Source organism: Rhinoderma darwinii, chromosome 4, assembly GCF_050947455.1.
Source record: "Rhinoderma darwinii isolate aRhiDar2 chromosome 4, aRhiDar2.hap1, whole genome shotgun sequence".
Taxonomy (NCBI): Eukaryota; Metazoa; Chordata; class Amphibia; order Anura; family Rhinodermatidae; genus Rhinoderma; species Rhinoderma darwinii.
In genome coordinates, this window is record NC_134690.1 from 130,856,959 (window position 1) to 130,883,546 (window position 26,588).

General features: G+C 42.8%; 40 non-coding genes across 40 annotated transcripts; all 40 read right to left on the reverse strand.

The window, feature by feature from the left end:
• Nucleotides 1–281: 281 nt before the first annotated feature.
• On the reverse strand, nucleotides 282–390 carry TRNAL-CAA (transfer RNA leucine (anticodon CAA)). Its single transcript has 2 exons — nucleotides 353–390; nucleotides 282–327 (listed from the first exon to the last, which is right to left on the reverse strand). It is a non-coding gene; the product is annotated as a tRNA-Leu (tRNA).
• A 409-nt stretch (nucleotides 391–799) lies between these two features.
• TRNAL-CAA (transfer RNA leucine (anticodon CAA)) lies at nucleotides 800–908 on the reverse strand. The gene is made up of 2 exons: nucleotides 871–908; nucleotides 800–845 (listed from the first exon to the last, which is right to left on the reverse strand). It is a non-coding gene; the product is annotated as a tRNA-Leu (tRNA).
• Nucleotides 909–1,317: 409 nt separating this feature from the next.
• On the reverse strand, nucleotides 1,318–1,426 carry TRNAL-CAA (transfer RNA leucine (anticodon CAA)). The gene is made up of 2 exons: nucleotides 1,389–1,426; nucleotides 1,318–1,363 (listed from the first exon to the last, which is right to left on the reverse strand). It is a non-coding gene; the product is annotated as a tRNA-Leu (tRNA).
• Nucleotides 1,427–1,835: 409 nt separating this feature from the next.
• Nucleotides 1,836–1,944, reverse strand: TRNAL-CAA (transfer RNA leucine (anticodon CAA)). The gene is made up of 2 exons: nucleotides 1,907–1,944; nucleotides 1,836–1,881 (listed from the first exon to the last, which is right to left on the reverse strand). It is a non-coding gene; the product is annotated as a tRNA-Leu (tRNA).
• Nucleotides 1,945–2,353: 409 nt separating this feature from the next.
• On the reverse strand, nucleotides 2,354–2,462 carry TRNAL-CAA (transfer RNA leucine (anticodon CAA)). Its single transcript has 2 exons — nucleotides 2,425–2,462; nucleotides 2,354–2,399 (listed from the first exon to the last, which is right to left on the reverse strand). It is a non-coding gene; the product is annotated as a tRNA-Leu (tRNA).
• Nucleotides 2,463–2,871: 409 nt separating this feature from the next.
• Nucleotides 2,872–2,980, reverse strand: TRNAL-CAA (transfer RNA leucine (anticodon CAA)). The gene is made up of 2 exons: nucleotides 2,943–2,980; nucleotides 2,872–2,917 (listed from the first exon to the last, which is right to left on the reverse strand). It is a non-coding gene; the product is annotated as a tRNA-Leu (tRNA).
• Nucleotides 2,981–3,389: 409 nt separating this feature from the next.
• On the reverse strand, nucleotides 3,390–3,498 carry TRNAL-CAA (transfer RNA leucine (anticodon CAA)). The gene is made up of 2 exons: nucleotides 3,461–3,498; nucleotides 3,390–3,435 (listed from the first exon to the last, which is right to left on the reverse strand). It is a non-coding gene; the product is annotated as a tRNA-Leu (tRNA).
• Nucleotides 3,499–3,907: 409 nt separating this feature from the next.
• On the reverse strand, nucleotides 3,908–4,016 carry TRNAL-CAA (transfer RNA leucine (anticodon CAA)). Its single transcript has 2 exons — nucleotides 3,979–4,016; nucleotides 3,908–3,953 (listed from the first exon to the last, which is right to left on the reverse strand). It is a non-coding gene; the product is annotated as a tRNA-Leu (tRNA).
• A 409-nt stretch (nucleotides 4,017–4,425) lies between these two features.
• On the reverse strand, nucleotides 4,426–4,534 carry TRNAL-CAA (transfer RNA leucine (anticodon CAA)). Its single transcript has 2 exons — nucleotides 4,497–4,534; nucleotides 4,426–4,471 (listed from the first exon to the last, which is right to left on the reverse strand). It is a non-coding gene; the product is annotated as a tRNA-Leu (tRNA).
• Nucleotides 4,535–4,943: 409 nt separating this feature from the next.
• TRNAL-CAA (transfer RNA leucine (anticodon CAA)) lies at nucleotides 4,944–5,052 on the reverse strand. Its single transcript has 2 exons — nucleotides 5,015–5,052; nucleotides 4,944–4,989 (listed from the first exon to the last, which is right to left on the reverse strand). It is a non-coding gene; the product is annotated as a tRNA-Leu (tRNA).
• Nucleotides 5,053–5,461: 409 nt separating this feature from the next.
• Nucleotides 5,462–5,570, reverse strand: TRNAL-CAA (transfer RNA leucine (anticodon CAA)). The gene is made up of 2 exons: nucleotides 5,533–5,570; nucleotides 5,462–5,507 (listed from the first exon to the last, which is right to left on the reverse strand). It is a non-coding gene; the product is annotated as a tRNA-Leu (tRNA).
• A 409-nt stretch (nucleotides 5,571–5,979) lies between these two features.
• On the reverse strand, nucleotides 5,980–6,088 carry TRNAL-CAA (transfer RNA leucine (anticodon CAA)). The gene is made up of 2 exons: nucleotides 6,051–6,088; nucleotides 5,980–6,025 (listed from the first exon to the last, which is right to left on the reverse strand). It is a non-coding gene; the product is annotated as a tRNA-Leu (tRNA).
• Nucleotides 6,089–6,497: 409 nt separating this feature from the next.
• On the reverse strand, nucleotides 6,498–6,606 carry TRNAL-CAA (transfer RNA leucine (anticodon CAA)). Its single transcript has 2 exons — nucleotides 6,569–6,606; nucleotides 6,498–6,543 (listed from the first exon to the last, which is right to left on the reverse strand). It is a non-coding gene; the product is annotated as a tRNA-Leu (tRNA).
• Nucleotides 6,607–7,015: 409 nt separating this feature from the next.
• Nucleotides 7,016–7,124, reverse strand: TRNAL-CAA (transfer RNA leucine (anticodon CAA)). Its single transcript has 2 exons — nucleotides 7,087–7,124; nucleotides 7,016–7,061 (listed from the first exon to the last, which is right to left on the reverse strand). It is a non-coding gene; the product is annotated as a tRNA-Leu (tRNA).
• A 409-nt stretch (nucleotides 7,125–7,533) lies between these two features.
• On the reverse strand, nucleotides 7,534–7,642 carry TRNAL-CAA (transfer RNA leucine (anticodon CAA)). The gene is made up of 2 exons: nucleotides 7,605–7,642; nucleotides 7,534–7,579 (listed from the first exon to the last, which is right to left on the reverse strand). It is a non-coding gene; the product is annotated as a tRNA-Leu (tRNA).
• Nucleotides 7,643–8,051: 409 nt separating this feature from the next.
• On the reverse strand, nucleotides 8,052–8,160 carry TRNAL-CAA (transfer RNA leucine (anticodon CAA)). Its single transcript has 2 exons — nucleotides 8,123–8,160; nucleotides 8,052–8,097 (listed from the first exon to the last, which is right to left on the reverse strand). It is a non-coding gene; the product is annotated as a tRNA-Leu (tRNA).
• A 409-nt stretch (nucleotides 8,161–8,569) lies between these two features.
• On the reverse strand, nucleotides 8,570–8,678 carry TRNAL-CAA (transfer RNA leucine (anticodon CAA)). Its single transcript has 2 exons — nucleotides 8,641–8,678; nucleotides 8,570–8,615 (listed from the first exon to the last, which is right to left on the reverse strand). It is a non-coding gene; the product is annotated as a tRNA-Leu (tRNA).
• A 927-nt stretch (nucleotides 8,679–9,605) lies between these two features.
• TRNAL-CAA (transfer RNA leucine (anticodon CAA)) lies at nucleotides 9,606–9,714 on the reverse strand. Its single transcript has 2 exons — nucleotides 9,677–9,714; nucleotides 9,606–9,651 (listed from the first exon to the last, which is right to left on the reverse strand). It is a non-coding gene; the product is annotated as a tRNA-Leu (tRNA).
• Nucleotides 9,715–10,125: 411 nt separating this feature from the next.
• Nucleotides 10,126–10,234, reverse strand: TRNAL-CAA (transfer RNA leucine (anticodon CAA)). The gene is made up of 2 exons: nucleotides 10,197–10,234; nucleotides 10,126–10,171 (listed from the first exon to the last, which is right to left on the reverse strand). It is a non-coding gene; the product is annotated as a tRNA-Leu (tRNA).
• Nucleotides 10,235–10,643: 409 nt separating this feature from the next.
• On the reverse strand, nucleotides 10,644–10,752 carry TRNAL-CAA (transfer RNA leucine (anticodon CAA)). The gene is made up of 2 exons: nucleotides 10,715–10,752; nucleotides 10,644–10,689 (listed from the first exon to the last, which is right to left on the reverse strand). It is a non-coding gene; the product is annotated as a tRNA-Leu (tRNA).
• A 409-nt stretch (nucleotides 10,753–11,161) lies between these two features.
• TRNAL-CAA (transfer RNA leucine (anticodon CAA)) lies at nucleotides 11,162–11,270 on the reverse strand. The gene is made up of 2 exons: nucleotides 11,233–11,270; nucleotides 11,162–11,207 (listed from the first exon to the last, which is right to left on the reverse strand). It is a non-coding gene; the product is annotated as a tRNA-Leu (tRNA).
• A 409-nt stretch (nucleotides 11,271–11,679) lies between these two features.
• Nucleotides 11,680–11,788, reverse strand: TRNAL-CAA (transfer RNA leucine (anticodon CAA)). Its single transcript has 2 exons — nucleotides 11,751–11,788; nucleotides 11,680–11,725 (listed from the first exon to the last, which is right to left on the reverse strand). It is a non-coding gene; the product is annotated as a tRNA-Leu (tRNA).
• Nucleotides 11,789–12,197: 409 nt separating this feature from the next.
• On the reverse strand, nucleotides 12,198–12,306 carry TRNAL-CAA (transfer RNA leucine (anticodon CAA)). Its single transcript has 2 exons — nucleotides 12,269–12,306; nucleotides 12,198–12,243 (listed from the first exon to the last, which is right to left on the reverse strand). It is a non-coding gene; the product is annotated as a tRNA-Leu (tRNA).
• Nucleotides 12,307–13,233: 927 nt separating this feature from the next.
• On the reverse strand, nucleotides 13,234–13,342 carry TRNAL-CAA (transfer RNA leucine (anticodon CAA)). The gene is made up of 2 exons: nucleotides 13,305–13,342; nucleotides 13,234–13,279 (listed from the first exon to the last, which is right to left on the reverse strand). It is a non-coding gene; the product is annotated as a tRNA-Leu (tRNA).
• A 409-nt stretch (nucleotides 13,343–13,751) lies between these two features.
• TRNAL-CAA (transfer RNA leucine (anticodon CAA)) lies at nucleotides 13,752–13,860 on the reverse strand. The gene is made up of 2 exons: nucleotides 13,823–13,860; nucleotides 13,752–13,797 (listed from the first exon to the last, which is right to left on the reverse strand). It is a non-coding gene; the product is annotated as a tRNA-Leu (tRNA).
• A 409-nt stretch (nucleotides 13,861–14,269) lies between these two features.
• Nucleotides 14,270–14,378, reverse strand: TRNAL-CAA (transfer RNA leucine (anticodon CAA)). The gene is made up of 2 exons: nucleotides 14,341–14,378; nucleotides 14,270–14,315 (listed from the first exon to the last, which is right to left on the reverse strand). It is a non-coding gene; the product is annotated as a tRNA-Leu (tRNA).
• Nucleotides 14,379–14,787: 409 nt separating this feature from the next.
• TRNAL-CAA (transfer RNA leucine (anticodon CAA)) lies at nucleotides 14,788–14,896 on the reverse strand. Its single transcript has 2 exons — nucleotides 14,859–14,896; nucleotides 14,788–14,833 (listed from the first exon to the last, which is right to left on the reverse strand). It is a non-coding gene; the product is annotated as a tRNA-Leu (tRNA).
• A 409-nt stretch (nucleotides 14,897–15,305) lies between these two features.
• TRNAL-CAA (transfer RNA leucine (anticodon CAA)) lies at nucleotides 15,306–15,414 on the reverse strand. The gene is made up of 2 exons: nucleotides 15,377–15,414; nucleotides 15,306–15,351 (listed from the first exon to the last, which is right to left on the reverse strand). It is a non-coding gene; the product is annotated as a tRNA-Leu (tRNA).
• A 927-nt stretch (nucleotides 15,415–16,341) lies between these two features.
• Nucleotides 16,342–16,450, reverse strand: TRNAL-CAA (transfer RNA leucine (anticodon CAA)). The gene is made up of 2 exons: nucleotides 16,413–16,450; nucleotides 16,342–16,387 (listed from the first exon to the last, which is right to left on the reverse strand). It is a non-coding gene; the product is annotated as a tRNA-Leu (tRNA).
• Nucleotides 16,451–16,859: 409 nt separating this feature from the next.
• TRNAL-CAA (transfer RNA leucine (anticodon CAA)) lies at nucleotides 16,860–16,968 on the reverse strand. The gene is made up of 2 exons: nucleotides 16,931–16,968; nucleotides 16,860–16,905 (listed from the first exon to the last, which is right to left on the reverse strand). It is a non-coding gene; the product is annotated as a tRNA-Leu (tRNA).
• A 409-nt stretch (nucleotides 16,969–17,377) lies between these two features.
• TRNAL-CAA (transfer RNA leucine (anticodon CAA)) lies at nucleotides 17,378–17,486 on the reverse strand. The gene is made up of 2 exons: nucleotides 17,449–17,486; nucleotides 17,378–17,423 (listed from the first exon to the last, which is right to left on the reverse strand). It is a non-coding gene; the product is annotated as a tRNA-Leu (tRNA).
• A 1,280-nt stretch (nucleotides 17,487–18,766) lies between these two features.
• On the reverse strand, nucleotides 18,767–18,875 carry TRNAL-CAA (transfer RNA leucine (anticodon CAA)). Its single transcript has 2 exons — nucleotides 18,838–18,875; nucleotides 18,767–18,812 (listed from the first exon to the last, which is right to left on the reverse strand). It is a non-coding gene; the product is annotated as a tRNA-Leu (tRNA).
• A 409-nt stretch (nucleotides 18,876–19,284) lies between these two features.
• On the reverse strand, nucleotides 19,285–19,393 carry TRNAL-CAA (transfer RNA leucine (anticodon CAA)). The gene is made up of 2 exons: nucleotides 19,356–19,393; nucleotides 19,285–19,330 (listed from the first exon to the last, which is right to left on the reverse strand). It is a non-coding gene; the product is annotated as a tRNA-Leu (tRNA).
• Nucleotides 19,394–20,155: 762 nt separating this feature from the next.
• TRNAL-CAA (transfer RNA leucine (anticodon CAA)) lies at nucleotides 20,156–20,264 on the reverse strand. The gene is made up of 2 exons: nucleotides 20,227–20,264; nucleotides 20,156–20,201 (listed from the first exon to the last, which is right to left on the reverse strand). It is a non-coding gene; the product is annotated as a tRNA-Leu (tRNA).
• Nucleotides 20,265–21,026: 762 nt separating this feature from the next.
• Nucleotides 21,027–21,135, reverse strand: TRNAL-CAA (transfer RNA leucine (anticodon CAA)). The gene is made up of 2 exons: nucleotides 21,098–21,135; nucleotides 21,027–21,072 (listed from the first exon to the last, which is right to left on the reverse strand). It is a non-coding gene; the product is annotated as a tRNA-Leu (tRNA).
• A 1,280-nt stretch (nucleotides 21,136–22,415) lies between these two features.
• On the reverse strand, nucleotides 22,416–22,524 carry TRNAL-CAA (transfer RNA leucine (anticodon CAA)). The gene is made up of 2 exons: nucleotides 22,487–22,524; nucleotides 22,416–22,461 (listed from the first exon to the last, which is right to left on the reverse strand). It is a non-coding gene; the product is annotated as a tRNA-Leu (tRNA).
• A 762-nt stretch (nucleotides 22,525–23,286) lies between these two features.
• On the reverse strand, nucleotides 23,287–23,395 carry TRNAL-CAA (transfer RNA leucine (anticodon CAA)). The gene is made up of 2 exons: nucleotides 23,358–23,395; nucleotides 23,287–23,332 (listed from the first exon to the last, which is right to left on the reverse strand). It is a non-coding gene; the product is annotated as a tRNA-Leu (tRNA).
• A 409-nt stretch (nucleotides 23,396–23,804) lies between these two features.
• On the reverse strand, nucleotides 23,805–23,913 carry TRNAL-CAA (transfer RNA leucine (anticodon CAA)). Its single transcript has 2 exons — nucleotides 23,876–23,913; nucleotides 23,805–23,850 (listed from the first exon to the last, which is right to left on the reverse strand). It is a non-coding gene; the product is annotated as a tRNA-Leu (tRNA).
• A 762-nt stretch (nucleotides 23,914–24,675) lies between these two features.
• On the reverse strand, nucleotides 24,676–24,784 carry TRNAL-CAA (transfer RNA leucine (anticodon CAA)). Its single transcript has 2 exons — nucleotides 24,747–24,784; nucleotides 24,676–24,721 (listed from the first exon to the last, which is right to left on the reverse strand). It is a non-coding gene; the product is annotated as a tRNA-Leu (tRNA).
• A 1,445-nt stretch (nucleotides 24,785–26,229) lies between these two features.
• Nucleotides 26,230–26,338, reverse strand: TRNAL-CAA (transfer RNA leucine (anticodon CAA)). The gene is made up of 2 exons: nucleotides 26,301–26,338; nucleotides 26,230–26,275 (listed from the first exon to the last, which is right to left on the reverse strand). It is a non-coding gene; the product is annotated as a tRNA-Leu (tRNA).
• Nucleotides 26,339–26,588: the final 250 nt, after the last annotated feature.

Sequence of the window (26,588 nt, forward strand, 5' to 3'; positions counted from 1 at the left end):
CTTCTGGGTGACATAAAAGCTGACCGTCCTAGAAAGAAATGCCTTCTTGTTCCCACCTGCTAGAGTTTAATTCATGTTGGATGATATTTAAAGGAATAAAACCAACACACACTTACATTTACCAAGTGGGTTAGGCAGCTGCTTCCTAATATGCAACCGGAACAACGGAAGTGGATTGAGCCATGCCTCGTTCAGGTACCCCCAGTCTCACAATGGTGCACAACTGGAGTCAGAAGTTATTTCCAGGAAGTGAGATGACTGACTTTATTGAACAAAATACTTGTCAGAAGTGGGATTTGAACCCACGCCTCCTTTCAGAGACCAGAACACCCAACTAGGGAAGAATTTTCATCTTGAGTCTGGCGCCTTGGACCGCTCGGCCATCCTGACATCCTGAGTATTAGGAGAGAAGACTGAAAGGTACATGCAATCACCCCGAATATACAAGTCATTTTGTTATTCAAGTACAAGTTTATTTCTCATCTGTTTGACTTTATTCAACTCTAAGATCATTGGCTCTTCTGGGTGACATAAAAGCTGACCGTCCTAGAAAGAAATGCCTTCTTGTTCCCACCTGCTAGAGTTTAATTCATGTTGGATGATATTTAAAGGAATAAGACCAACACACACTTACATTTACCAAGTGGGTTAGGCAGCTGCTTCCTAATATGCCACCAGAACAACGGAAGTGGATTGAGCCATGCCTCGTTCAGGTACCCCCAGTCTCACAATGGTGTGCAACTGGAGTCAGAAGTTATTTCCAGGAAGTGAGATGACTGACTTTATTGAACAAAATACATGTCAGAAGTGGGATTTGAACCCACGCCTCCTTTCAGAGACCAGAACACCCAACTAGGGAAGAATTTTCATCTTGAGTCTGGCGCCTTGGACCGCTCGGCCATCCTGACATCCTGAGTATTAGGAGAGAAGACTGAAAGGTACATGCAATCACCCCGAATATACAAGTCATTTTGTTATTCAAGTACAAGTTTATTTCTCATCTGTTTGACTTTATTCAACTCTAAGATCATTGGCTCTTCTGGGTGACATAAAAGCTGACCGTCCTAGAAAGAAATGCCTTCTTGTTCCCACCTGCTAGAGTTTAATTCATGTTGGATGATATTTAAAGGAATAAGACCAACACACACTTACATTTACCAAGTGGGTTAGGCAGCTGCTTCCTAATATGCAACCGGAACAACGGAAGTGGATTGAGCCATGCCTCGTTCAGGTACCCCCAGTCTCACAATGGTGCACAACTGGAGTCAGAAGTTATTTCCAGGAAGTGAGATGACTGACTTTATTGAACAAAATACTTGTCAGAAGTGGGATTTGAACCCACGCCTCCTTTCAGAGACCAGAACACCCAACTAGGGAAGAATTTTCATCTTGAGTCTGGCGCCTTGGACCGCTCGGCCATCCTGACATCCTGAGTATTAGGAGAGAAGACTGAAAGGTACATGCAATCACCCCGAATATACAAGTCATTTTGTTATTCAAGTACAAGTTTATTTCTCATCTGTTTGACTTTATTCAACTCTAAGATCATTGGCTCTTCTGGGTGACATAAAAGCTGACCGTCCTAGAAAGAAATGCCTTCTTGTTCCCACCTGCTAGAGTTTAATTCATGTTGGATGATATTTAAAGGAATAAGACCAACACACACTTACATTTACCAAGTGGGTTAGGCAGCTGCTTCCTAATATGCCACCAGAACAACGGAAGTGGATTGAGCCATGCCTCGTTCAGGTACCCCCAGTCTCACAATGGTGTGCAACTGGAGTCAGAAGTTATTTCCAGGAAGTGAGATGACTGACTTTATTGAACAAAATACATGTCAGAAGTGGGATTTGAACCCACGCCTCCTTTCAGAGACCAGAACACCCAACTAGGGAAGAATTTTCATCTTGAGTCTGGTGCCTTGGACCGCTCGGCCATCCTGACATCCTGAGTATTAGGAGAGAAGACTGAAAGGTACATGCAATCACCCCGAATATACAAGTCATTTTGTTATTCAAGTACAAGTTTATTTCTCATCTGTTTGACTTTATTCAACTCTAAGATCATTGGCTCTTCTGGGTGACATAAAAGCTGACCGTCCTAGAAAGAAATGCCTTCTTGTTCCCACCTGCTAGAGTTTAATTCATGTTGGATGATATTTAAAGGAATAAGACCAACACACACTTACATTTACCAAGTGGGTTAGGCAGCTGCTTCCTAATATGCAACCGGAACAACGGAAGTGGATTGAGCCATGCCTCGTTCAGGTACCCCCAGTCTCACAATGGTGCACAACTGGAGTCAGAAGTTATTTCCAGGAAGTGAGATGACTGACTTTATTGAACAAAATACTTGTCAGAAGTGGGATTTGAACCCACGCCTCCTTTCAGAGTCCAGAACACCCAACTAGGGAAGAATTTTCATCTTGAGTCTGGCGCCTTGGACCGCTCGGCCATCCTGACATCCTGAGTATTAGGAGAGAAGACTGAAAGGTACATGCAATCACCCCGAATATACAAGTCATTTTGTTATTCAAGTACAAGTTTATTTCTCATCTGTTTGACTTTATTCAACTCTAAGATCATTGGCTCTTCTGGGTGACATAAAAGCTGACCGTCCTAGAAAGAAATGCCTTCTTGTTCCCACCTGCTAGAGTTTAATTCATGTTGGATGATATTTAAAGGAATAAGACCAACACACACTTACATTTACCAAGTGGGTTAGGCAGCTGCTTCCTAATATGCCACCGGAACAACGGAAGTGGATTGAGCCATGCCTCGTTCAGGTACCCCCAGTCTCACAATGGTGTGCAACTGGAGTCAGAAGTTATTTCCAGGAAGTGAGATGACTGACTTTATTGAACAAAATACATGTCAGAAGTGGGATTTGAACCCACGCCTCCTTTCAGAGACCAGAACACCCAACTAGTGAAGAATTTTCATCTTGAGTCTGGCGCCTTGGACCGCTCGGCCATCCTGACATCCTGAGTATTAGGAGAGAAGACTGAAAGGTACATGCAATCACCCCGAATATACAAGTCATTTTGTTATTCAAGTACAAGTTTATTTCTCATCTGTTTGACTTTATTCAACTCTAAGATCATTGGCTCTTCTGGGTGACATAAAAGCTGACCGTCCTAGAAAGAAATGCCTTCTTGTTCCCACCTGCTAGAGTTTAATTCATGTTGGATGATATTTAAAGGAATAAGACCAACACACACTTACATTTACCAAGTGGGTTAGGCAGCTGCTTCCTAATATGCAACCGGAACAACGGAAGTGGATTGAGCCATGCCTCGTTCAGGTACCCCCAGTCTCACAATGGTGCACAACTGGAGTCAGAAGTTATTTCCAGGAAGTGAGATGACTGACTTTATTGAACAAAATACTTGTCAGAAGTGGGATTTGAACCCACGCCTCCTTTCAGAGACCAGAACACCCAACTAGGGAAGAATTTTCATCTTGAGTCTGGCACCTTGGACTGCTCGGCCATCCTGACATCCTGAGTATTAGGAGAGAAGACTGAAAGGTACATGCAATCACCCTGAATATACAAGTCATTTTGTTATTCAAGTACAAGTTTATTTCTCATCTGTTTGACTTTATTCAACTCTAAGATCATTGGCTCTTCTGGGTGACATAAAAGCTGACCGTCCTAGAAAGAAATGCCTTCTTGTTCCCACCTGCTAGAGTTTAATTCATGTTGGATGATATTTAAAGGAATAAGACCAACACACACTTACATTTACCAAGTGGGTTAGGCAGCTGCTTCCTAATATGCAACCGGAACAACGGAAGTGGATTGAGCCATGCCTCGTTTAGGTACCCCCAGTCTCACAATGGTGCACAACTGGAGTCAGAAGTTATTTCCAGGAAGTGAGATGACTGACTTTATTGAACAAAATACTTGTCAGAAGTGGGATTTGAACCCACGCCTCCTTTCAGAGACCAGAACACCCAACTAGGGAAGAATTTTCATCTTGAGTCTGGCGCCTTGGACCGCTCGGCCATCCTGACATCCTGAGTATTAGGAGAGAAGACTGAAAGGTACATGCAATCACCCCGAATATACAAGTCATTTTGTTATTCAAGTACAAGTTTATTTCTCATCTGTTTGACTTTATTCAACTCTAAGATCATTGGCTCTTCTGGGTGACATAAAAGCTGACCGTCCTAGAAAGAAATGCCTTCTTGTTCCCACCTGCTAGAGTTTAATTCATGTTGGATGATATTTAAAGGAATAAGACCAACACACACTTACATTTACCAAGTGGGTTAGGCAGCTGCTTCCTAATATGCCACCAGAACAACGGAAGTGGATTGAGCCATGCCTCGTTCAGGTACCCCCGGTCTCACAATGGTGTGCAACTGGAGTCAGAAGTTATTTCCAGGAAGTGAGATGACTGACTTTATTGAACAAAATACATGTCAGAAGTGGGATTTGAACCCACGCCTCCTTTCAGAGACCAGAACACCCAACTAGGGAAGAATTTTCATCTTGAGTCTGGCGCCTTGGACCGCTCGGCCATCCTGACATCCTGAGTATTAGGAGAGAAGACTGAAAGGTACATGCAATCACCCCGAATATACAAGTCATTTTGTTATTCAAGTACAAGTTTATTTCTCATCTGTTTGACTTTATTCAACTCTAAGATCATTGGCTCTTCTGGGTGACATAAAAGCTGACCGTCCTAGAAAGAAATGCCTTCTTGTTCCCACCTGCTAGAGTTTAATTCATGTTGGATGATATTTAAAGGAATAAGACCAACACACACTTACATTTACCAAGTGGGTTAGGCAGCTGCTTCCTAATATGCCACCGGAACAACGGAAGTGGATTGAGCCATGCCTCGTTCAGGTACCCCCAGTCTCACAATGGTGTGCAACTGGAGTCAGAAGTTATTTCCAGGAAGTGAGATGACTGACTTTATTGAACAAAATACATGTCAGAAGTGGGATTTGAACCCACGCCTCCTTTCAGAGACCAGAACACCCAACTAGTGAAGAATTTTCATCTTGAGTCTGGCGCCTTGGACCGCTCGGCCATCCTGACATCCTGAGTATTAGGAGAGGAGACTGAAAGGTACATGCAATCACCCCGAATATACAAGTCATTTTGTTATTCAAGTACAAGTTTATTTCTCATCTGTTTGACTTTATTCAACTCTAAGATCATTGGCTCTTCTGGGTGACATAAAAGCTGACCGTCCTAGAAAGAAATGCCTTCTTGTTCCCACCTGCTAGAGTTTAATTCATGTTGGATGATATTTAAAGGAATAAGACCAACACACACTTACATTTACCAAGTGGGTTAGGCAGCTGCTTCCTAATATGCAACCGGAACAACGGAAGTGGATTGAGCCATGCCTCGTTCAGGTACCCCCAGTCTCACAATGGTGCACAACTGGAGTCAGAAGTTATTTCCAGGAAGTGAGATGACTGACTTTATTGAACAAAATACTTGTCAGAAGTGGGATTTGAACCCACGCCTCCTTTCAGAGACCAGAACACCCAACTAGGGAAGAATTTTCATCTTGAGTCTGGCACCTTGGACTGCTCGGCCATCCTGACATCCTGAGTATTAGGAGAGAAGACTGAAAGGTACATGCAATCACCCCGAATATACAAGTCATTTTGTTATTCAAGTACAAGTTTATTTCTCATCTGTTTGACTTTATTCAACTCTAAGATCATTGGCTCTTCTGGGTGACATAAAAGCTGACCGTCCTAGAAAGAAATGCCTTCTTGTTCCCACCTGCTAGAGTTTAATTCATGTTGGATGATATTTAAAGGAATAAGACCAACACACACTTACATTTACCAAGTGGGTTAGGCAGCTGCTTCCTAATATGCAACCGGAACAACGGAAGTGGATTAAGCCATGCCTCATTCAGGTACCCCCAGTCTCACAATGGTGCACAACTGGAGTCAGAAGTTATTTCCAGGAAGTGAGATGACTGACTTTATTGAACAAAATACTTGTCAGAAGTGGGATTTGAACCCACGCCTCCTTTCAGAGACCAGAACACCCAACTAGGGAAGAATTTTCATCTTGAGTCTGGCACCTTGGACTGCTCGGCCATCCTGACATCCTGAGTATTAGGAGAGAAGACTGAAAGGTACATGCAATCACCCCGAATATACAAGTCATTTTGTTATTCAAGTACAAGTTTATTTCTCATCTGTTTGACTTTATTCAACTCTAAGATCATTGGCTCTTCTGGGTGACATAAAAGCTGACCGTCCTAGAAAGAAATGCCTTCTTGTTCCCACCTGCTAGAGTTTAATTCATGTTGGATGATATTTAAAGGAATAAGACCAACACACACTTACATTTACCAAGTGGGTTAGGCAGCTGCTTCCTAATATGCAACCGGAACAACGGAAGTGGATTGAGCCATGCCTCGTTCAGGTACCCCCAGTCTCACAATGGTGCACAACTGGAGTCAGAAGTTATTTCCAGGAAGTGAGATGACTGACTTTATTGAACAAAATACTTGTCAGAAGTGGGATTTGAACCCACGCCTCCTTTCAGAGACCAGAACACCCAACTAGGGAAGAATTTTCATCTTGAGTCTGGCACCTTGGACTGCTCGGCCATCCTGACATCCTGAGTATTAGGAGAGAAGACTGAAAGGTACATGCAATCACCCCGAATATACAAGTCATTTTGTTATTCAAGTACAAGTTTATTTCTCATCTGTTTGACTTTATTCAACTCTAAGATCATTGGCTCTTCTGGGTGACATAAAAGCTGACCGTCCTAGAAAGAAATGCCTTCTTGTTCCCACCTGCTAGAGTTTAATTCATGTTGGATGATATTTAAAGGAATAAGACCAACACACACTTACATTTACCAAGTGGGTTAGGCAGCTGCTTCCTAATATGCCACCGGAACAACGGAAGTGGATTGAGCCATGCCTCGTTCAGGTACCCCCAGTCTCACAATGGTGCGCAACTGGAGTCAGAAGTTATTTCCAGGAAGTGAGATGACTGACTTTATTGAACAAAATACTTGTCAGAAGTGGGATTTGAACCCACGCCTCCTTTCAGAGACCAGAACACCCAACTAGGGAAGAATTTTCATCTTGAGTCTGGCACCTTGGACTGCTCGGCCATCCTGACATCCTGAGTATTAGGAGAGAAGACTGAAAGGTACATGCAATCACCCCGAATATACAAGTCATTTTGTTATTCAAGTACAAGTTTATTTCTCATCTGTTTGACTTTATTCAACTCTAAGATCATTGGCTCTTCTGGGTGACATAAAAGCTGACCGTCCTAGAAAGAAATGCCTTCTTGTTCCCACCTGCTAGAGTTTAATTCATGTTGGATGATATTTAAAGGAATAAGACCAACACACACTTACATTTACCAAGTGGGTTAGGCAGCTGCTTCCTAATATGCCACCGGAACAACGGAAGTGGATTGAGCCATGCCTCGTTCAGGTACCCCCAGTCTCACAATGGTGTGCAACTGGAGTCAGAAGTTATTTCCAGGAAGTGAGATGACTGACTTTATTGAACAAAATACATGTCAGAAGTGGGATTTGAACCCACGCCTCCTTTCAGAGACCAGAACAACCAACTAGTGAAGAATTTTCATCTTGAGTCTGGCGCCTTGGACCGCTCGGCCATCCTGACATCCTGAGTATTAGGAGAGAAGACTGAAAGGTACATGCAATCACCCCGAATATACAAGTCATTTTGTTATTCAAGTACAAGTTTATTTCTCATCTGTTTGACTTTATTCAACTCTAAGATCATTGGCTCTTCTGGGTGACATAAAAGCTGACCGTCCTAGAAAGAAATGCCTTCTTGTTCCCACCTGCTAGAGTTTAATTCATGTTGGATGATATTTAAAGGAATAAGACCAACACACACTTACATTTACCAAGTGGGTTAGGCAGCTGCTTCCTAATATGCAACCGGAACAACGGAAGTGGATTGAGCCATGCCTCGTTCAGGTACCCCCAGTCTCACAATGGTGCACAACTGGAGTCAGAAGTTATTTCCAGGAAGTGAGATGACTGACTTTATTGAACAAAATACTTGTCAGAAGTGGGATTTGAACCCACGCCTCCTTTCAGAGACCAGAACACCCAACTAGGGAAGAATTTTCATCTTGAGTCTGGCACCTTGGACTGCTCGGCCATCCTGACATCCTGAGTATTAGGAGAGAAGACTGAAAGGTACATGCAATCACCCCGAATATACAAGTCATTTTGTTATTCAAGTACAAGTTTATTTCTCATCTGTTTGACTTTATTCAACTCTAAGATCATTGGCTCTTCTGGGTGACATAAAAGCTGACCGTCCTAGAAAGAAATGCCTTCTTGTTCCCACCTGCTAGAGTTTAATTCATGTTGGATGATATTTAAAGGAATAAGACCAACACACACTTACATTTACCAAGTGGGTTAGGCAGCTGCTTCCTAATATGCAACCGGAACAACGGAAGTGGATTAAGCCATGCCTCGTTCAGGTACCCCCAGTCTCACAATGGTGCACAACTGGAGTCAGAAGTTATTTCCAGGAAGTGAGATGACTGACTTTATTGAACAAAATACTTGTCAGAAGTGGGATTTGAACCCACGCCTCCTTTCAGAGACCAGAACACCCAACTAGGGAAGAATTTTCATCTTGAGTCTGGCGCCTTGGACCGCTTGGCCATCCTGACATCCTGAGTATTAGGAGAGAAGACTGAAAGGTACATGCAATCACCCCGAATATACAAGTCATTTTGTTATTCAAGTACAAGTTTATTTCTCATCTGTTTGACTTTATTCAACTCTAAGATCATTGGCTCTTCTGGGTGACATAAAAGCTGACCGTCCTAGAAAGAAATGCCTTCTTGTTCCCACCTGCTAGAGTTTAATTCATGTTGGATGATATTTAAAGGAATAAGACCAACACACACTTACATTTACCAAGTGGGTTAGGCAGCTGCTTCCTAATATGCCACCGGAACAACGGAAGTGGATTGAGCCATGCCTCGTTCAGGTACCCCCAGTCTCACAATGGTGCGCAACTGGAGTCAGAAGTTATTTCCAGGAAGTGAGATGACTGACTTTATTGAACAAAATACTTGTCAGAAGTGGGATTTGAACCCACGCCTCCTTTCAGAGACCAGAACACCCAACTAGGGAAGAATTTTCATCTTGAGTCTGGTGCCTTGGAACGCTCGGCCATCCTGATATCCTGAGTATTAGGAGAGAAGACTGAAAGGTACATGCAATCACCCCGAATATACAAGTCATTTTGTTATTCAAGTACAAGTTTATTTCTCATCTGTTTGACTTTATTCAACTCTAAGATCATTGGCTCTTCTGGGTGACATAAAAGCTGACCGACCTAGAATGAAATGCCTTCTTGTTCCCACCTGCTAGAGTTTAATTCATGTTGGATGATATTTAAAGGAATAAGACCAACACACACTTACATTTACCAAGTGGGTTAGGCAGCTGCTTCCTAATATGCCACCGGAACAACGGAAGTGGATTGAGCCATGCCTCGTTCAGGTACCCCCAGTCTCACAATGGTGCGCAACTGGAGTCAGAAGTTATTTCCAGGAAGTGAGATGACTGACTTTATTGAACAAAATACTTGTCAGAAGTGGGATTTGAACCCACGCCTCCTTTCAGAGACCAGAACACACAACTAGGGAAGAATTTTCATCTTGAGTCTGGCGCCTTGGACCGCTCGGCCATCCTGACATCCTGAGTATTAGGAGAGAAGACTGAAAGGTACATGCAATCACCCCGAATATACAAGTCATTTTGTTATTCAAGTAAAAATGTTTATTTCTCATCTGTTTGACTTTATTCAACTCTAAGATCATTGGCTCTTCTGGGTGACATAAAAGCTGACCGTCCTAGAAAGAAATGCCTTCTTGTTCCCACCTGCTAGAGTTTAATTCATGTTGGATGATATTTAAAGGAATAAGACCAACACACACTTACATTTACCAAGTGGGTTAGGCAGCTGCTTCCTAATATGCCACCGGAACAACGGAAGTGGATTGAGCCATGCCTCGTTCAGGTACCCCCAGTCTCACAATGGTGCGCAACTGGAGTCAGAAGTTATTTCCAGGAAGTGAGATGACTGACTTTATTGAACAAAATACTTGTCAGAAGTGGGATTTGAACCCACACCTCCTTTCAGAGACCAGAACACCCAACTAGGGAAGAATTTTCATCTTGAGTCTGGCGCCTTGGACCGCTCGGCCATCCTGACATCCTGAGTATTAGGAGAGAAGACTGAAAGGTACATGCAATCACCCCGAATATACAAGTCATTTTGTTATTCAAGTACAAGTTTATTTCTCATCTGTTTGACTTTATTCAACTCTAAGATCATTGGCTCTTCTGGGTGACATAAAAGCTGACCGTCCTAGAAAGAAATGCCTTCTTGTTCCCACCTGCTAGAGTTTAATTCATGTTGGATGATATTTAAAGGAATAAGACCAACACACACTTACATTTACCAAGTGGGTTAGGCAGCTGCTTCCTAATATGCCACCGGAACAACGGAAGTGGATTGAGCCATGCCTCGTTCAGGTACCCCCAGTCTCACAATGGTGTGCAACTGGAGTCAGAAGTTATTTCCAGGAAGTGAGATGACTGACTTTATTGAACAAAATACTTGTCAGAAGTGGGATTTGAACCCACACCTCCTTTCAGAGACCAGAACACCCAACTAGGGAAGAATTTTCATCTTGAGTCTGGCGCCTTGGACCGCTCGGCCATCCTGACATCCTGAGTATTAGGAGAGAAGACTGAAAGGTACATGCAATCACCCCGAATATACAAGTCATTTTGTTATTCAAGTACAAGTTTATTTCTCATCTGTTTGACTTTATTCAACTCTAAGATCATTGGCTCTTCTGGGTGACATAAAAGCTGACCGTCCTAGAAAGAAATGCCTTCTTGTTCCCACCTGCTAGAGTTTAATTCATGTTGGATGATATTTAAAGGAATAAGACCAACACACACTTACATTTACCAAGTGGGTTAGGCAGCTGCTTCCTAATATGCCACCGGAACAACGGAAGTGGATTGAGCCATGCCTCGTTCAGGTACCCCCAGTCTCACAATGGTGTGCAACTGGAGTCAGAAGTTATTTCCAGGAAGTGAGATGACTGACTTTATTGAACAAAATACATGTCAGAAGTGGGATTTGAACCCACGCCTCCTTTCAGAGACCAGAACACCCAACTAGTGAAGAATTTTCATCTTGAGTCTGGCGCCTTGGACCGCTCGGCCATCCTGACATCCTGAGTATTAGGAGAGAAGACTGAAAGGTACATGCAATCACCCCGAATATACAAGTCATTTTGTTATTCAAGTACAAGTTTATTTCTCATCTGTTTGACTTTATTCAACTCTAAGATCATTGGCTCTTCTGGGTGACATAAAAGCTGACCGTCCTAGAAAGAAATGCCTTCTTGTTCCCACCTGCTAGAGTTTAATTCATGTTGGATGATATTTAAAGGAATAAGACCAACACACACTTACATTTACCAAGTGGGTTAGGCAGCTGCTTCCTAATATGCAACCGGAACAACGGAAGTGGATTGAGCCATGCCTCGTTCAGGTACCCCCAGTCTCACAATGGTGCACAACTGGAGTCAGAAGTTATTTCCAGGAAGTGAGATGACTGACTTTATTGAACAAAATACTTGTCAGAAGTGGGATTTGAACCCACGCCTCCTTTCAGAGACCAGAACACCCAACTAGGGAAGAATTTTCATCTTGAGTCTGGCACCTTGGACTGCTCGGCCATCCTGACATCCTGAGTATTAGGAGAGAAGACTGAAAGGTACATGCAATCACCCCGAATATACAAGTCATTTTGTTATTCAAGTACAAGTTTATTTCTCATCTGTTTGACTTTATTCAACTCTAAGATCATTGGCTCTTCTGGGTGACATAAAAGCTGACCGTCCTAGAAAGAAATGCCTTCTTGTTCCCACCTGCTAGAGTTTAATTCATGTTGGATGATATTTAAAGGAATAAGACCAACACACACTTACATTTACCAAGTGGGTTAGGCAGCTGCTTCCTAATATGCAACCGGAACAACGGAAGTGGATTAAGCCATGCCTCGTTCAGGTACCCCCAGTCTCACAATGGTGCACAACTGGAGTCAGAAGTTATTTCCAGGAAGTGAGATGACTGACTTTATTGAACAAAATACTTGTCAGAAGTGGGATTTGAACCCACGCCTCCTTTCAGAGACCAGAACACCCAACTAGGGAAGAATTTTCATCTTGAGTCTGGCACCTTGGACTGCTCGGCCATCCTGACATCCTGAGTATTAGGAGAGAAGACTGAAAGGTACATGCAATCACCCCGAATATACAAGTCATTTTGTTATTCAAGTACAAGTTTATTTCTCATCTGTTTGACTTTATTCAACTCTAAGATCATTGGCTCTTCTGGGTGACATAAAAGCTGACCGTCCTAGAAAGAAATGCCTTCTTGTTCCCACCTGCTAGAGTTTAATTCATGTTAGATGATATTTAAAGGAATAAGACCAACACACACTTACATTTACCAAGTGGGTTAGGCAGCTGCTTCCTAATATGCCACCGGAACAACGGAAGTGGATTGAGCCATGCCTCGTTCAGGTAACCCCAGTCTCACAATGGTGCACAACTGGAGTCAGAAGTTATTTCCAGGAAGTGAGATGACTGACTTTATTGAACAAAATACTTGTCAGAAGTGGGATTTGAACCCACGCCTCCTTTCAGAGACCAGAACACCCAACTAGGGAAGAATTTTCATCTTGAGTCTGGTGCCTTGGAACGCTCGGCCATCCTGATATCCTGAGTATTAGGAGAGAAGACTGAAAGGTACATGCAATCACCCCGAATATACAAGTCATTTTGTTATTCAAGTACAAGTTTATTTCTCATCTGTTTGACTTTATTCAACTCTAAGATCATTGGCTCTTCTGGGTGACATAAAAGCTGACCGACCTAGAATGAAATGCCTTCTTGTTCCCACCTGCTAGAGTTTAATTCATGTTGGATGATATTTAAAGGAATAAGACCAACACACACTTACATTTACCAAGTGGGTTAGGCAGCTGCTTCCTAATATGCCACCGGAACAACGGAAGTGGATTGAGCCATGCCTCGTTCAGGTACCCCCAGTCTCACAATGGTGCGCAACTGGAGTCAGAAGTTATTTCCAGGAAGTGAGATGACTGACTTTATTGAACAAAATACTTGTCAGAAGTGGGATTTGAACCCACGCCTCCTTTCAGAGACCAGAACACACAACTAGGGAAGAATTTTCATCTTGAGTCTGGCGCCTTGGACCGCTCGGCCATCCTGACATCCTGAGTATTAGGAGAGAAGACTGAAAGGTACATGCAATCACCCCGAATATACAAGTCATTTTGTTATTCAAGTACAAGTTTATTTCTCATCTGTTTGACTTTATTCAACTCTAAGATCATTGGCTCTTCTGGGTGACATAAAAGCTGACCGTCCTAGAAAGAAATGCCTTCTTGTTCCCACCTGCTAGAGTTTAATTCATGTTGGATGATATTTAAAGGAATAAGACCAACACACACTTACATTTACCAAGTGGGTTAGGCAGCTGCTTCCTAATATGCCACCGGAACAACGGAAGTGGATTGAGCCATGCCTCGTTCAGGTACCCCCAGTCTCACAATGGTGCGCAACTGGAGTCAGAAGTTATTTCCAGGAAGTGAGATGACTGACTTTATTGAACAAAATACTTGTCAGAAGTGGGATTTGAACCCACACCTCCTTTCAGAGACCAGAACACCCAACTAGGGAAGAATTTTCATCTTGAGTCTGGCGCCTTGGACCGCTCGGCCATCCTGACATCCTGAGTATTAGGAGAGAAGACTGAAAGGTACATGCAATCACCCCGAATATACAAGTCATTTTGTTATTCAAGTACAAGTTTATTTCTCATCTGTTTGACTTTATTCAACTCTAAGATCATTGGCTCTTCTGGGTGACATAAAAGCTGACCGTCCTAGAAAGAAATGCCTTCTTGTTCCCACCTGCTAGAGTTTAATTCATGTTGGATGATATTTAAAGGAATAAGACCAACACACACTTACATTTACCAAGTGGGTTAGGCAGCTGCTTCCTAATATGCCACCGGAACAACGGAAGTGGATTGAGCCATGCCTCGTTCAGGTACCCCCAGTCTCACAATGGTGTGCAACTGGAGTCAGAAGTTATTTCCAGGAAGTGAGATGACTGACTTTATTGAACAAAATACATGTCAGAAGTGGGATTTGAACCCACGCCTCCTTTCAGAGACCAGAACACCCAACTAGTGAAGAATTTTCATCTTGAGTCTGGCGCCTTGGACCGCTCGGCCATCCTGACATCCTGAGTATTAGGAGAGAAGACTGAAAGGTACATGCAATCACCCCGAATATACAAGTCATTTTGTTATTCAAGTACAAGTTTATTTCTCATCTGTTTGACTTTATTCAACTCTAAGATCATTGGCTCTTCTGGGTGACATAAAAGCTGACCGTCCTAGAAAGAAATGCCTTCTTGTTCCCACCTGCTAGAGTTTAATTCATGTTGGATGATATTTAAAGGAATAAGACCAACACACACTTACATTTACCAAGTGGGTTAGGCAGCTGCTTCCTAATATGCAACCGGAACAACGGAAGTGGATTGAGCCATGCCTCGTTCAGGTACCCCCAGTCTCACAATGGTGCACAACTGGAGTCAGAAGTTATTTCCAGGAAGTGAGATGACTGACTTTATTGAACAAAATACTTGTCAGAAGTGGGATTTGAACCCACGCCTCCTTTCAGAGACCAGAACACCCAACTAGGGAAGAATTTTCATCTTGAGTCTGGCACCTTGGACTGCTCGGCCATCCTGACATCCTGAGTATTAGGAGAGAAGACTGAAAGGTACATGCAATCACCCCGAATATACAAGTCATTTTGTTATTCAAGTACAAGTTTATTTCTCATCTGTTTGACTTTATTCAACTCTAAGATCATTGGCTCTTCTGGGTGACATAAAAGCTGACCGTCCTAGAAAGAAATGCCTTCTTGTTCCCACCTGCTAGAGTTTAATTCATGTTGGATGATATTTAAAGGAATAAGACCAACACACACTTACATTTACCAAGTGGGTTAGGCAGCTGCTTCCTAATATGCAACCGGAACAACGGAAGTGGATTAAGCCATGCCTCGTTCAGGTACCCCCAGTCTCACAATGGTGCACAACTGGAGTCAGAAGTTATTTCCAGGAAGTGAGATGACTGACTTTATTGAACAAAATACTTGTCAGAAGTGGGATTTGAACCCACGCCTCCTTTCAGAGACCAGAACACCCAACTAGGGAAGAATTTTCATCTTGAGTCTGGCACCTTGGACTGCTCGGCCATCCTGACATCCTGAGTATTAGGAGAGAAGACTGAAAGGTACATGCAATCACCCCGAATATACAAGTCATTTTGTTATTCAAGTACAAGTTTATTTCTCATCTGTTTGACTTTATTCAACTCTAAGATCATTGGCTCTTCTGGGTGACATAAAAGCTGACCGTCCTAGAAAGAAATGCCTTCTTGTTCCCACCTGCTAGAGTTTAATTCATGTTAGATGATATTTAAAGGAATAAGACCAACACACACTTACATTTACCAAGTGGGTTAGGCAGCTGCTTCCTAATATGCCACCGGAACAACGGAAGTGGATTGAGCCATGCCTCGTTCAGGTACCCCCAGTCTCACAATGGTGCGCAACTGGAGTCAGAAGTTATTTCCAGGAAGTGAGATGACTGACTTTATTGAACAAAATACTTGTCAGAAGTGGGATTTGAACCCACGCCTCCTTTCAGAGACCAGAACACCCAACTAGGGAAGAATTTTCATCTTGAGTCTGGTGCCTTGGAACGCTCGGCCATCCTGATATCCTGAGTATTAGGAGAGAAGACTGAAAGGTACATGCAATCACCCCGAATATACAAGTCATTTTGTTATTCAAGTACAAGTTTATTTCTCATCTGTTTGACTTTATTCAACTCTAAGATCATTGGCTCTTCTGGGTGACATAAAAGCTGACCGACCTAGAATGAAATGCCTTCTTGTTCCCACCTGCTAGAGTTTAATTCATGTTGGATGATATTTAAAGGAATAAGACCAACACACACTTACATTTACCAAGTGGGTTAGGCAGCTGCTTCCTAATATGCCACCGGAACAACGGAAGTGGATTGAGCCATGCCTCGTTCAGGTACCCCCAGTCTCACAATGGTGCGCAACTGGAGTCAGAAGTTATTTCCAGGAAGTGAGATGACTGACTTTATTGAACAAAATACTTGTCAGAAGTGGGATTTGAACCCACGCCTCCTTTCAGAGACCAGAACACACAACTAGGGAAGAATTTTCATCTTGAGTCTGGCGCCTTGGACTGCTCGGCCATCCTGACATCCTGAGTATTAGGAGAGAAGACTGAAAGGTACATGCAATCACCCCGAATATACAAGTCATTTTGTTATTCAAGTACAAGTTTATTTCTCATCTGTTTGACTTTATTCAACTCTAAGATCATTGGCTCTTCTGGGTGACATAAAAGCTGACCGTCCTAGAAAGAAATGCCTTCTTGTTCCCACCTGCTAGAGTTTAATTCATGTTGGATGATATTTAAAGGAATAAGACCAACACACACTTACATTTACCAAGTGGGTTAGGCAGCTGCTTCCTAATATGCCACCGGAACAACGGAAGTGGATTGAGCCATGCCTCGTTCAGGTACCCCCAGTCTCACAATGGTGCGCAACTGGAGTCAGAAGTTATTTCCAGGAAGTGAGATGACTGACTTTATTGAACAAAATACTTGTCAGAAGTGGGATTTGAACCCACGCCTCCTTTCAGAGACCAGAACACCCAACTAGGGAAGAATTTTCATCTTGAGTCTGGCGCCTTGGACCGCTCGGCCATCCTGACATCCTGAGTATTAGGAGAGAAGACTGAAAGGTACATGCAATCACCCCGAATATACAAGTCATTTTGTTATTCAAGTACAAGTTTATTTCTCATCTGTTTGACTTTATTCAACTCTAAGATCATTGGCTCTTCTGGGTGACATAAAAGCTGACCGTCCTAGAAAGAAATGCCTTCTTGTTCCCACCTGCTAGAGTTTAATTCATGTTGGATGATATTTAAAGGAATAAGACCAACACACACTTACATTTACCAAGTGGGTTAGGCACCTGCTTCCTAATATGCCACCGGAACAACGGAAGTGGATTGAGCCATGCCTCGTTCAGGTACCCCCAGTCTCACAATGGTGCACAACTGGAGTCAGAAGTTATTTCCAGGAAGTGAGATGACTGACTTTATTGAACAAAATACTTGTCAGAAGTGGGATTTGAACCCACGCCTCCATTCAGAGACCAGAACACCCAACTAGGGAAGAATTTTCATCTTGAGTCTGGTGCCTTGGAACGCTCGGCCATCCTGACATCCTGAGTATTAGGAGAGAAGACTGAAAGGTACATGCAATCACCCCGAATATACAAGTCATTTTGTTATTCAAGTACAAGTTTATTTCTCATCTGTTTGACTTTATTCAACTCTAAGATCATTGGCTCCTCTGGGTGACATAAAAGCTGACCATCCTAGAAAGAAATGCCTTCTTGTTCCCACCTGCTAGAGTTTTATTCATGTTGGATGATATTTACAGGAATAAGACCAGCACACACTTACATTTACCAAGTGGGTTTGAAACCACGCCTCCTTTCAGAGACCAGAACACCCAACTAGGGAAGAATTTTCATCTTGAGTCTGGTGCCTTGGAACGCTCGGCCATTCTGACATCCTGAGTATTAGGAGAGAAGACTGAAAGGTACATGCAATCACCCCGAATATACAAGTCATTTTGTTATTCAAGTACAAGTTTATTTCTCATCTGTTTGACTTTATTCAACTCTAAGATCATTGGCTCTTCTGGGTGACATAAAAGCTGACCGACCTAGAAAGAAATGCCTTCTTGTTCCCACCTGCTAGAGTTTAATTCATGTTGGATGATATTTAAAGGAATAAGACCAACACACACTTACATTTACCAAGTGGGTTAGGCAGCTGCTTCCTAATATGCCACCGGAACAACGGAAGTGGATTGAGCCATGCCTCGTTCAGGTACCCCCAGTCTCACAATGGTGCGCAACTGGAGTCAGAAGTTATTTCCAGGAAGTGAGATGACTGACTTTATTGAACAAAATACTTGTCAGAAGTGGGATTTGAACCCACGCCTCCTTTCAGAGACCAGAACACCCAACTAGGGAAGAATTTTCATCTTGAGTCTGGTGCCTTGGAACGCTCAGCCATCCTGACATCCTGAGTATAAGGAGAGAAGACTGAAAGGTACATGCAATCACCCCGAATATACAAGTCATTTTGTTATTCAAGTACAAGTTTATTTCTCATCTGTTTGACTTTATTCAACTCTAAGATCATTGGCTCTTCTGGGTGACATAAAAGCTGACCGACCTAGAATGAAATGCCTTCTTGTTCCCACCTGCTAGAGTTTAATTCATGTTGGATGATATTTAAAGGAATAAGACCAACACACACTTACATTTACCAAGTGGGTTAGGCAGCTGCTTCCTAATATGCCACCGGAACAACGGAAGTGGATTGAGCCATGCCTCGTTCAGGTACCCCCAGTCTCACAATGGTGCACAACTGTAGTCAGAAGTTATTTCCAGGAAGTGAGATGACTGACTTTATTGAACAAAATACTTGTCAGAAGTGGGATTTGAACCCACGCCTCCTTTCAGAGACCAGAACACCCAACTAGGGAAGAATTTTCATCTTGAGTCTGGCGCCTTGGACCGCTCGGCCATCCTGACATCCTGAGTGTTAGGAGAGAAGACTGAAAGGTAAATGCAATCACCCCGAATATACAAGTCATTTTGTTATTCAAGTACAAGTTTATTTCTCATCTGTTTGACTTTATTCAACTCTAAGATCATTGGCTCTTCTGGGTGACATAAAAGCTGACCGTCCTAGAAAGAAATGCCTTCTTGTTCCCACCTGCTAGAGTTTAATTCATGTTGGATGATATTTAAAGGAATAAGACCAACACACACTTACATTTACCAAGTGGGTTAGGCAGCTGCTTCCTAATATGCCACCGGGACAACGGAAGTGGATTGAGCCATGCCTCGTTCAGGTAACCCCAGTCTCACAATGGTGCGCAACTGGAGTAAGAAGTTATTTCCAGGAAGTGAGATGACTGACTTTATTGAACAAAATACTTGTCAGAAGTGGGATTTGAACCCACGCCTCCATTCAGAGACCAGAACACTCAACTAGGGAAGAATTTTCATCTTGAGTCTGGTGCCTTGGAACGCTCGGCCATCCTGACATCCTGAGTATTAGGAGAGAAGACTGAAAGGTACATGCAATCACCCCGAATATACAAGTCATTTTGTTATTCAAGTACAAGTTTATTTCTCATCTGTTTGACTTTATTCAACTCTAAGATCATTGGCTCCTCTGGGTGACATAAAAGCTGACCATCCTAGAAAGAAATGCCTTCTTGTTCCCACCTGCTAGAGTTTTATTCATGTTGGATGATATTTACAGGAATAAGACCAGCACACACTTACATTTACCAAGTGGGTTTGAAACCACGCCTCCTTTCAGAGACCAGAACACCCAACTAGGGAAGAATTTTCATCTTGAGTCTGGCGCCTTGGACCGCTCGGCCATCCTGACATCCTGAGTGTTAGGAGAGAAGACTGAAAGGTAAATGCAATCACCCCGAATATACAAGTCATTTTGTTATTCAAGTACAAGTTTATTTCTCATCTGTTTGACTTTATTCAACTCTAAGATCATTGGCTCTTCTGGGTGACATAAAAGCTGACCGTCCTAGAAAGAAATGCCTTCTTGTTCCCACCTGCTAGAGTTTAATTCATGTTGGATGATATTTAAAGGAATAAGACCAACACACACTTACATTTACCAAGTGGGTTAGGCAGCTGCTTCCTAATATGCCACCGGGACAACGGAAGTGGATTGAGCCATGCCTCGTTCAGGTAACCCCAGTCTCACAATGGTGCGCAACTGGAGTAAGAAGTTATTTCCAGGAAGTGAGATGACTGACTTTATTGAACAAAATACTTGTCAGAAGTGGGATTTGAACCCACGCCTCCATTCAGAGACCAGAACACTCAACTAGGGAAGAATTTTCATCTTGAGTCTGGTGCCTTGGAACGCTCGGCCATCCTGACATCCTGGGTATTAGGAGAGAAGACTGAAAGGTACATGCAATCACCCCGAATATACAAGTCATTTTGTTATTCAAGTACAAGTTTATTTCTCATCTGTTTGACTTTATTCAACTCTAAGATCATTGGCTCCTCTGGGTGACATAAAAGCTGACCATCCTAGAAAGAAATGCCTTCTTGTTCCCACCTGCTAGAGTTTTATTCATGTTGGATGATATTTACAGGAATAAGACCAGCACACACTTACATTTACCAAGTGGGTTTGAAACCACGCCTCCTTTCAGAGACCAGAACACCCAACTAGGGAAGAATTTTCATCTTGAGTCTGGTGCCTTGGAACGCTCGGCCATTCTGACATCCTGAGTATTAGGAGAGAAGACTGAAAGGTACATGCAATCACCCCGAATATACAAGTCATTTTGTTATTCAAGTACAAGTTTATTTCTCATCTGTTTGACTTTATTCAACTCTAAGATCATTGGCTCTTCTGGGTGACATAAAAGCTGACCGACCTAGAAAGAAATGCCTTCTTGTTCCCACCTGCTAGAGTTTAATTCATGTTGGATGATATTTAAAGGAATAAGACCAACACACACTTACATTTACCAAGTGGGTTAGGCAGCTGCTTCCTAATATGCCACCGGGACAACGGAAGTGGATTGAGCCATGCCTCGTTCAGGTAACCCCAGTCTCACAATGGTGCGCAACTGGAGTCAGAAGTTATTTCCAGGAAGTGAGATGACTGACTTTATTGAACAAAATACTTGTCAGAAGTGGGATTTGAACCCACGCCTCCATTCAGAGACCAGAACACCCAACTAGGGAAGAATTTTCATCTTGAGTCTGGTGCCTTGGAACGCTCGGCCATCCTGACATCCTGAGTATTAGGAGAGAAGACTGAAAGGTACATGCAATCACCCCGAATATACAAGTCATTTTGTTATTCAAGTACAAGTTTATTTCTCATCTGTTTGACTTTATTCAACTCTAAGATCATTGGCTCCTCTGGGTGACATAAAAGCTGACCATCCTAGAAAGAAATGCCTTCTTGTTCCCACCTGCTAGAGTTTTATTCATGTTGGATGATATTTACAGGAATAAGACCAGCACACACTTACATTTACCAAGTGGGTTTGAAACCACGCCTCCTTTCAGAGACCAGAACACCCAACTAGGGAAGAATTTTCATCTTGAGTCTGGTGCCTTGGAACGCTCGGCCATTCTGACATCCTGAGTATTAGGAGAGAAGACTGAAAGGTACATGCAATCACCCCGAATATACAAGTCATTTTGTTATTCAAGTACAAGTTTATTTCTCATCTGTTTGACTTTATTCAACTCTAAGATCATTGGCTCTTCTGGGTGACATAAAAGCTGACCGACCTAGAAAGAAATGCCTTCTTGTTCCCACCTGCTAGAGTTTAATTCATGTTGGATGATATTTAAAGGAATAAGACCAACACACACTTACATTTACCAAGTGGGTTAGGCAGCTGCTTCCTAATATGCCACCGGAACAACGGAAGTGGATTGAGCCATGCCTCGTTCAGGTACCCCCAGTCTCACAATGGTGCGCAACTGGAGTCAGAAGTTATTTCCAGGAAGTGAGATGACTGACTTTATTGAACAAAATACTTGTCAGAAGTGGGATTTGAACCCACGCCTCCTTTCAGAGACCAGAACACCCAACTAGGGAAGAATTTTCATCTTGAGTCTGGTGCCTTGGAATGCTCGGCCATCCTGACATCCTGAGTATTAGGAGAGAAGACTGAAAGGTACATGCAATCACCCCGAATATACAAGTCATTTTGTTATTCAAGTACAAGTTTATTTCTCATCTGTTTGACTTTATTCAACTCTAAGATCATTGGCTCTTCTGGGTGACATAAAAGCTGACCGACCTAGAATGAAATGCCTTCTTGTTCCCACCTGCTAGAGTTTAATTCATGTTGGATGATATTTAAAGGAATAAGACCAACACACACTTACATTTACCAAGTGGGTTAGGCAGCTGCTTCCTAATATGCCACCGGGACAACGGAAGTGGATTGAGCCATGCCTCGTTCAGGTAACCCCAGTCTCACAATGGTGCGCAACTGGAGTCAGAAGTTATTTCCAGGAAGTGAGATGACTGACTTTATTGAACAAAATACTTGTCAGAAGTGGGATTTGAACCCACGCCTCCATTCAGAGACCAGAACACTCAACTAGGGAAGAATTTTCATCTTGAGTCTGGTGCCTTGGAACGCTCGGCCATCCTGACATCCTGAGTATTAGGAGAGAAGACTGAAAGGTACATGCAATCACCCCGAATATACAAGTCATTTTGTTATTCAAGTACAAGTTTATTTCTCATCTGTTTGACTTTATTCAACTCTAAGATCATTGGCTCCTCTGGGTGACATAAAAGCTGACCATCCTAGAAAGAAATGCCTTCTTGTTCCCACCTGCTAGAGTTTTATTCATGTTGGATGATATTTACAGGAATAAGACCAGCACACACTTACATTTACCAAGTGGGTTTGAAACCACGCCTCCTTTCAGAGACCAGAACACCCAACTAGGGAAGAATTTTCATCTTGAGTCTGGTGCCTTGGAACGCTCGGCCATTCTGACATCCTGAGTATTAGGAGAGAAGACTGAAAGGTACATGCAATCACCCCGAATATACAAGTCATTTTGTTATTCAAGTACAAGTTTATTTCTCATCTGTTTGACTTTATTCAACTCTAAGATCATTGGCTCTTCTGGGTGACATAAAAGCTGACCGACCTAGAAAGAAATGCCTTCTTGTTCCCACCTGCTAGAGTTTAATTCATGTTGGATGATATTTAAAGGAATAAGACCAACACACACTTACATTTACCAAGTGGGTTAGGCAGCTGCTTCCTAATATGCCACCGGAACAACGGAAGTGGATTGAGCCATGCCTCGTTCAGGTACCCCCAGTCTCACAATGGTGCGCAACTGGAGTCAGAAGTTATTTCCAGGAAGTGAGATGACTGACTTTATTGAACAAAATACTTGTCAGAAGTGGGATTTGAACCCACGCCTCCTTTCAGAGACCAGAACACCCAACTAGGAAAGAATTTTCATCTTGAGTCTGGCGCCTTGGACCGCTCGGCCATCCTGACATCCTGAGTATTAGGAGCGAAGACTGAAAGGTACATGCAATCACCCCGAATATACAAGTCATTTTGTTATTCAAGTACAAGTTTATTTCTCATCTGTTTGACTTTATTCAACTCTAAGATCATTGGCTCTTCTGGGTGACATAAAAGCTGACCGACCTAGAAAGAAATGCCTTCTTGTTCCCACCTGCTAGAGTTTAATTCATGTTGGATGATATTTAAAGGAATAAGACCAACACACACTTACATTTACCAAGTGGGTTAGGCAGCTGCTTCCTAATATGCCACCGGAACAACGGAAGTGGATTGAGCCATGCCTCGTTCAGGTACCCCCAGTCTCACAATGGTGCGCAACTGGAGTCAGAAGTTATTTCCAGGAAGTGAGATGACTGACTTTATTGAACAAAATACTTGTCAGAAGTGGGATTTGAACCCACGCCTCCTTTCAGAGACCAGAACACCCAACTAGGAAAGAACTTTCATCTTGAGTCTGGCGCCTTGGACCGCTCGGCCATCCTGACATCCTGAGTATTAGGAGAGAAGACTGAAAGGTACATGCAATCACCCCGAATATACAAGTCATTTTGTTATTCAAGTACAAGTTTATTTCTCATCTGTTTGACTTTATTCAACTCTAAGATCATTGGCTCCTCTGGGTGACATAAAAGCTGACCATCCTAGAAAGAAATGCCTTCTTGTTCCCACCTGCTAGAGTTTTATTCATGTTGGATGATATTTACAGGAATAAGACCAGCACACACTTACATTTACCAAGTGGGTTTGAAACCACGCCTCCTTTCAGAGACCAGAACACCCAACTAGGGAAGAATTTTCATCTTGAGTCTGGTGCCTTGGAACGCTCGGCCATTCTGACATCCTGAGTATTAGGAGAGAAGACTGAAAGGTACATGCAATCACCCCGAATATACAAGTCATTTTGTTATTCAAGTACAAGTTTATTTCTCATCTGTTTGACTTTATTCAACTCTAAGATCATTGGCTCCTCTGGGTGACATAAAAGCTGACCATCCTAGAAAGAAATGCCTTCTTGTTCCCACCTGCTAGAGTTTAATTCATGTTGGATGATATTTAAAGGAATAAGACCAACACACACTTACATTTACCAAGTGGGTTAGGCAGCTGCTTCCTAATATGCCACCGGAACAACGGAAGTGGATTGAGCCATGCCTCGTTCAGGTACCCCCAGTCTCACAATGGTGCGCAACTGGAGTCAGAAGTTATTTCCAGGAAGTGAGATGACTGACTTTATTGAACAAAATACTTGTCAGAAGTGGGATTTGAACCCACGCCTCCTTTCAGAGACCAGAACACCCAACTAGGAAAGAACTTTCATCTTGAGTCTGGCGCCTTGGACCGCTCGGCCATCCTGACATCCTGAGTATTAGGAGAGAAGACTGAAAGGTACATGCAATCACCCCGAATATACAAGTCATTTTGTTATTCAAGTACAAGTTTATTTCTCATCTGTTTGACTTTATTCAACTCTAAGATCATTGGCTCTTCTGGGTGACATAAAAGCTGACCGTCCTAGAAAGAAATGCCTTCTTGTTCCCACCTGCTAGAGTTTAATTCATGTTGGATCAAATTTAAAGGAATAAGACCAACACACACTTACATTTACCAAGTGGGTTAGGCAGCTGCTTCCTAATATGCCACCAGAACAACGGAAGTGGATTGAGCCATGCCTCGTTCAGGTACCCCCAGTCTCACAATGGTGCGCAACTGGAGTCAGAAGTTATTTCCAGGAAGTGAGATGACTGACTTTATTGAACAAAATACTTGTCAGAAGTGGGATTTGCACCCACGACTCCTTTCAGAGACCAGAACACCCAACTAGGGAAGAATTTTCATCTTGAGTCTGGCGCCTTGGACCGCTCGGCCATCCTGACATCCTGGGTGTTAGGAGAGAAGACTGAAAGGTAAATGCAATCACCCCGAATATACAAGTCATTTTGTTATTCAAGTACAAGTTTATTTCTCATCTGTTTGACTTTATTCAACTCTAAGATCATTGGCTCTTCTGGGTGACATAAAAGCTGACCGTCCTAGAAAGAAATGCCTTCTTGTTCCCACCTGCTAGAGTTTAATTCATGTTGGATGATATTTACAGGAATAAGACCAGCACACACTTACATTTACCAAGTGGGTTAGGCAGCTGCTTCCTAATATGCCACCGGAACAACGGAAGTGGATTGAGCCATGCCTCGTTCAGGTACCCCCAGTCTCACAATGGTGCGCAACTGGAGTCAGAAGTTATTTCCAGGAAGTGAGATGACTGACTTTATTGAACAAAATACTTGTCAGAAGTGGGATTTGCACCCACGACTCCTTTCAGAGACCAGAACACCCAACTAGGGAAGAATTTTCATCTTGAGTCTGGCGCCTTGGACCGCTCGGCCATCCTGACATCCTGAGTGTTAGGAGAGAAGACTGAAAGGTAAATGCAATCACCCCGAATATACAAGTCATTTTGTTATTCAAGTACAAGTTTATTTCTCATCTGTTTGACTTTATTCAACTCTAAGATCATTGGCTCTTCTGGGTGACATAAAAGCTGACCGTCCTAGAAAGAAATGCCTTCTTGTTCCCACCTGCTAGAGTTTAATTCATGTTGGATGATATTTAAAGGAATAAGACCAACACACACTTACATTTACCAAGTGGGTTAGGCAGCTGCTTCCTAATATGCCACCGGAACAACGGAAGTGGATTGAGCCATGCCTCGTTCAGGTAACCCCAGTCTCACAATGGTGCACAACTGGAGTCAGAAGTTATTTCCAGGAAGTGAGATGACTGACTTTATTGAACAAAATACATGTCAGAAGTGGGATTTGAACCCACGCCTCCTTTCAGAGACCAGAACACCCAACTAGGGAAGAATCTTCATCTTGAGTCTGGCGCCTTGGACCGCTCGGCCATCCTGACATCCTGAGTATTAGGAGAGAAGACTGAAAGGTACATGCAATCACCCCGAATATACAAGTCATTTTGTTATTCAAGTACAAGTTTATTTCTCATCTGTTTGACTTTATTCAACTCTAAGATCATTGGCTCTTCTGGGTGACATAAAAGCTGACCGTCCTAGAAAGAAATGCCTTCTTGTTCCCACCTGCTAGAGTTTAATTCATGTTGGATGATATTTAAAGGAATAAGACCAACACACACTTACATTTAC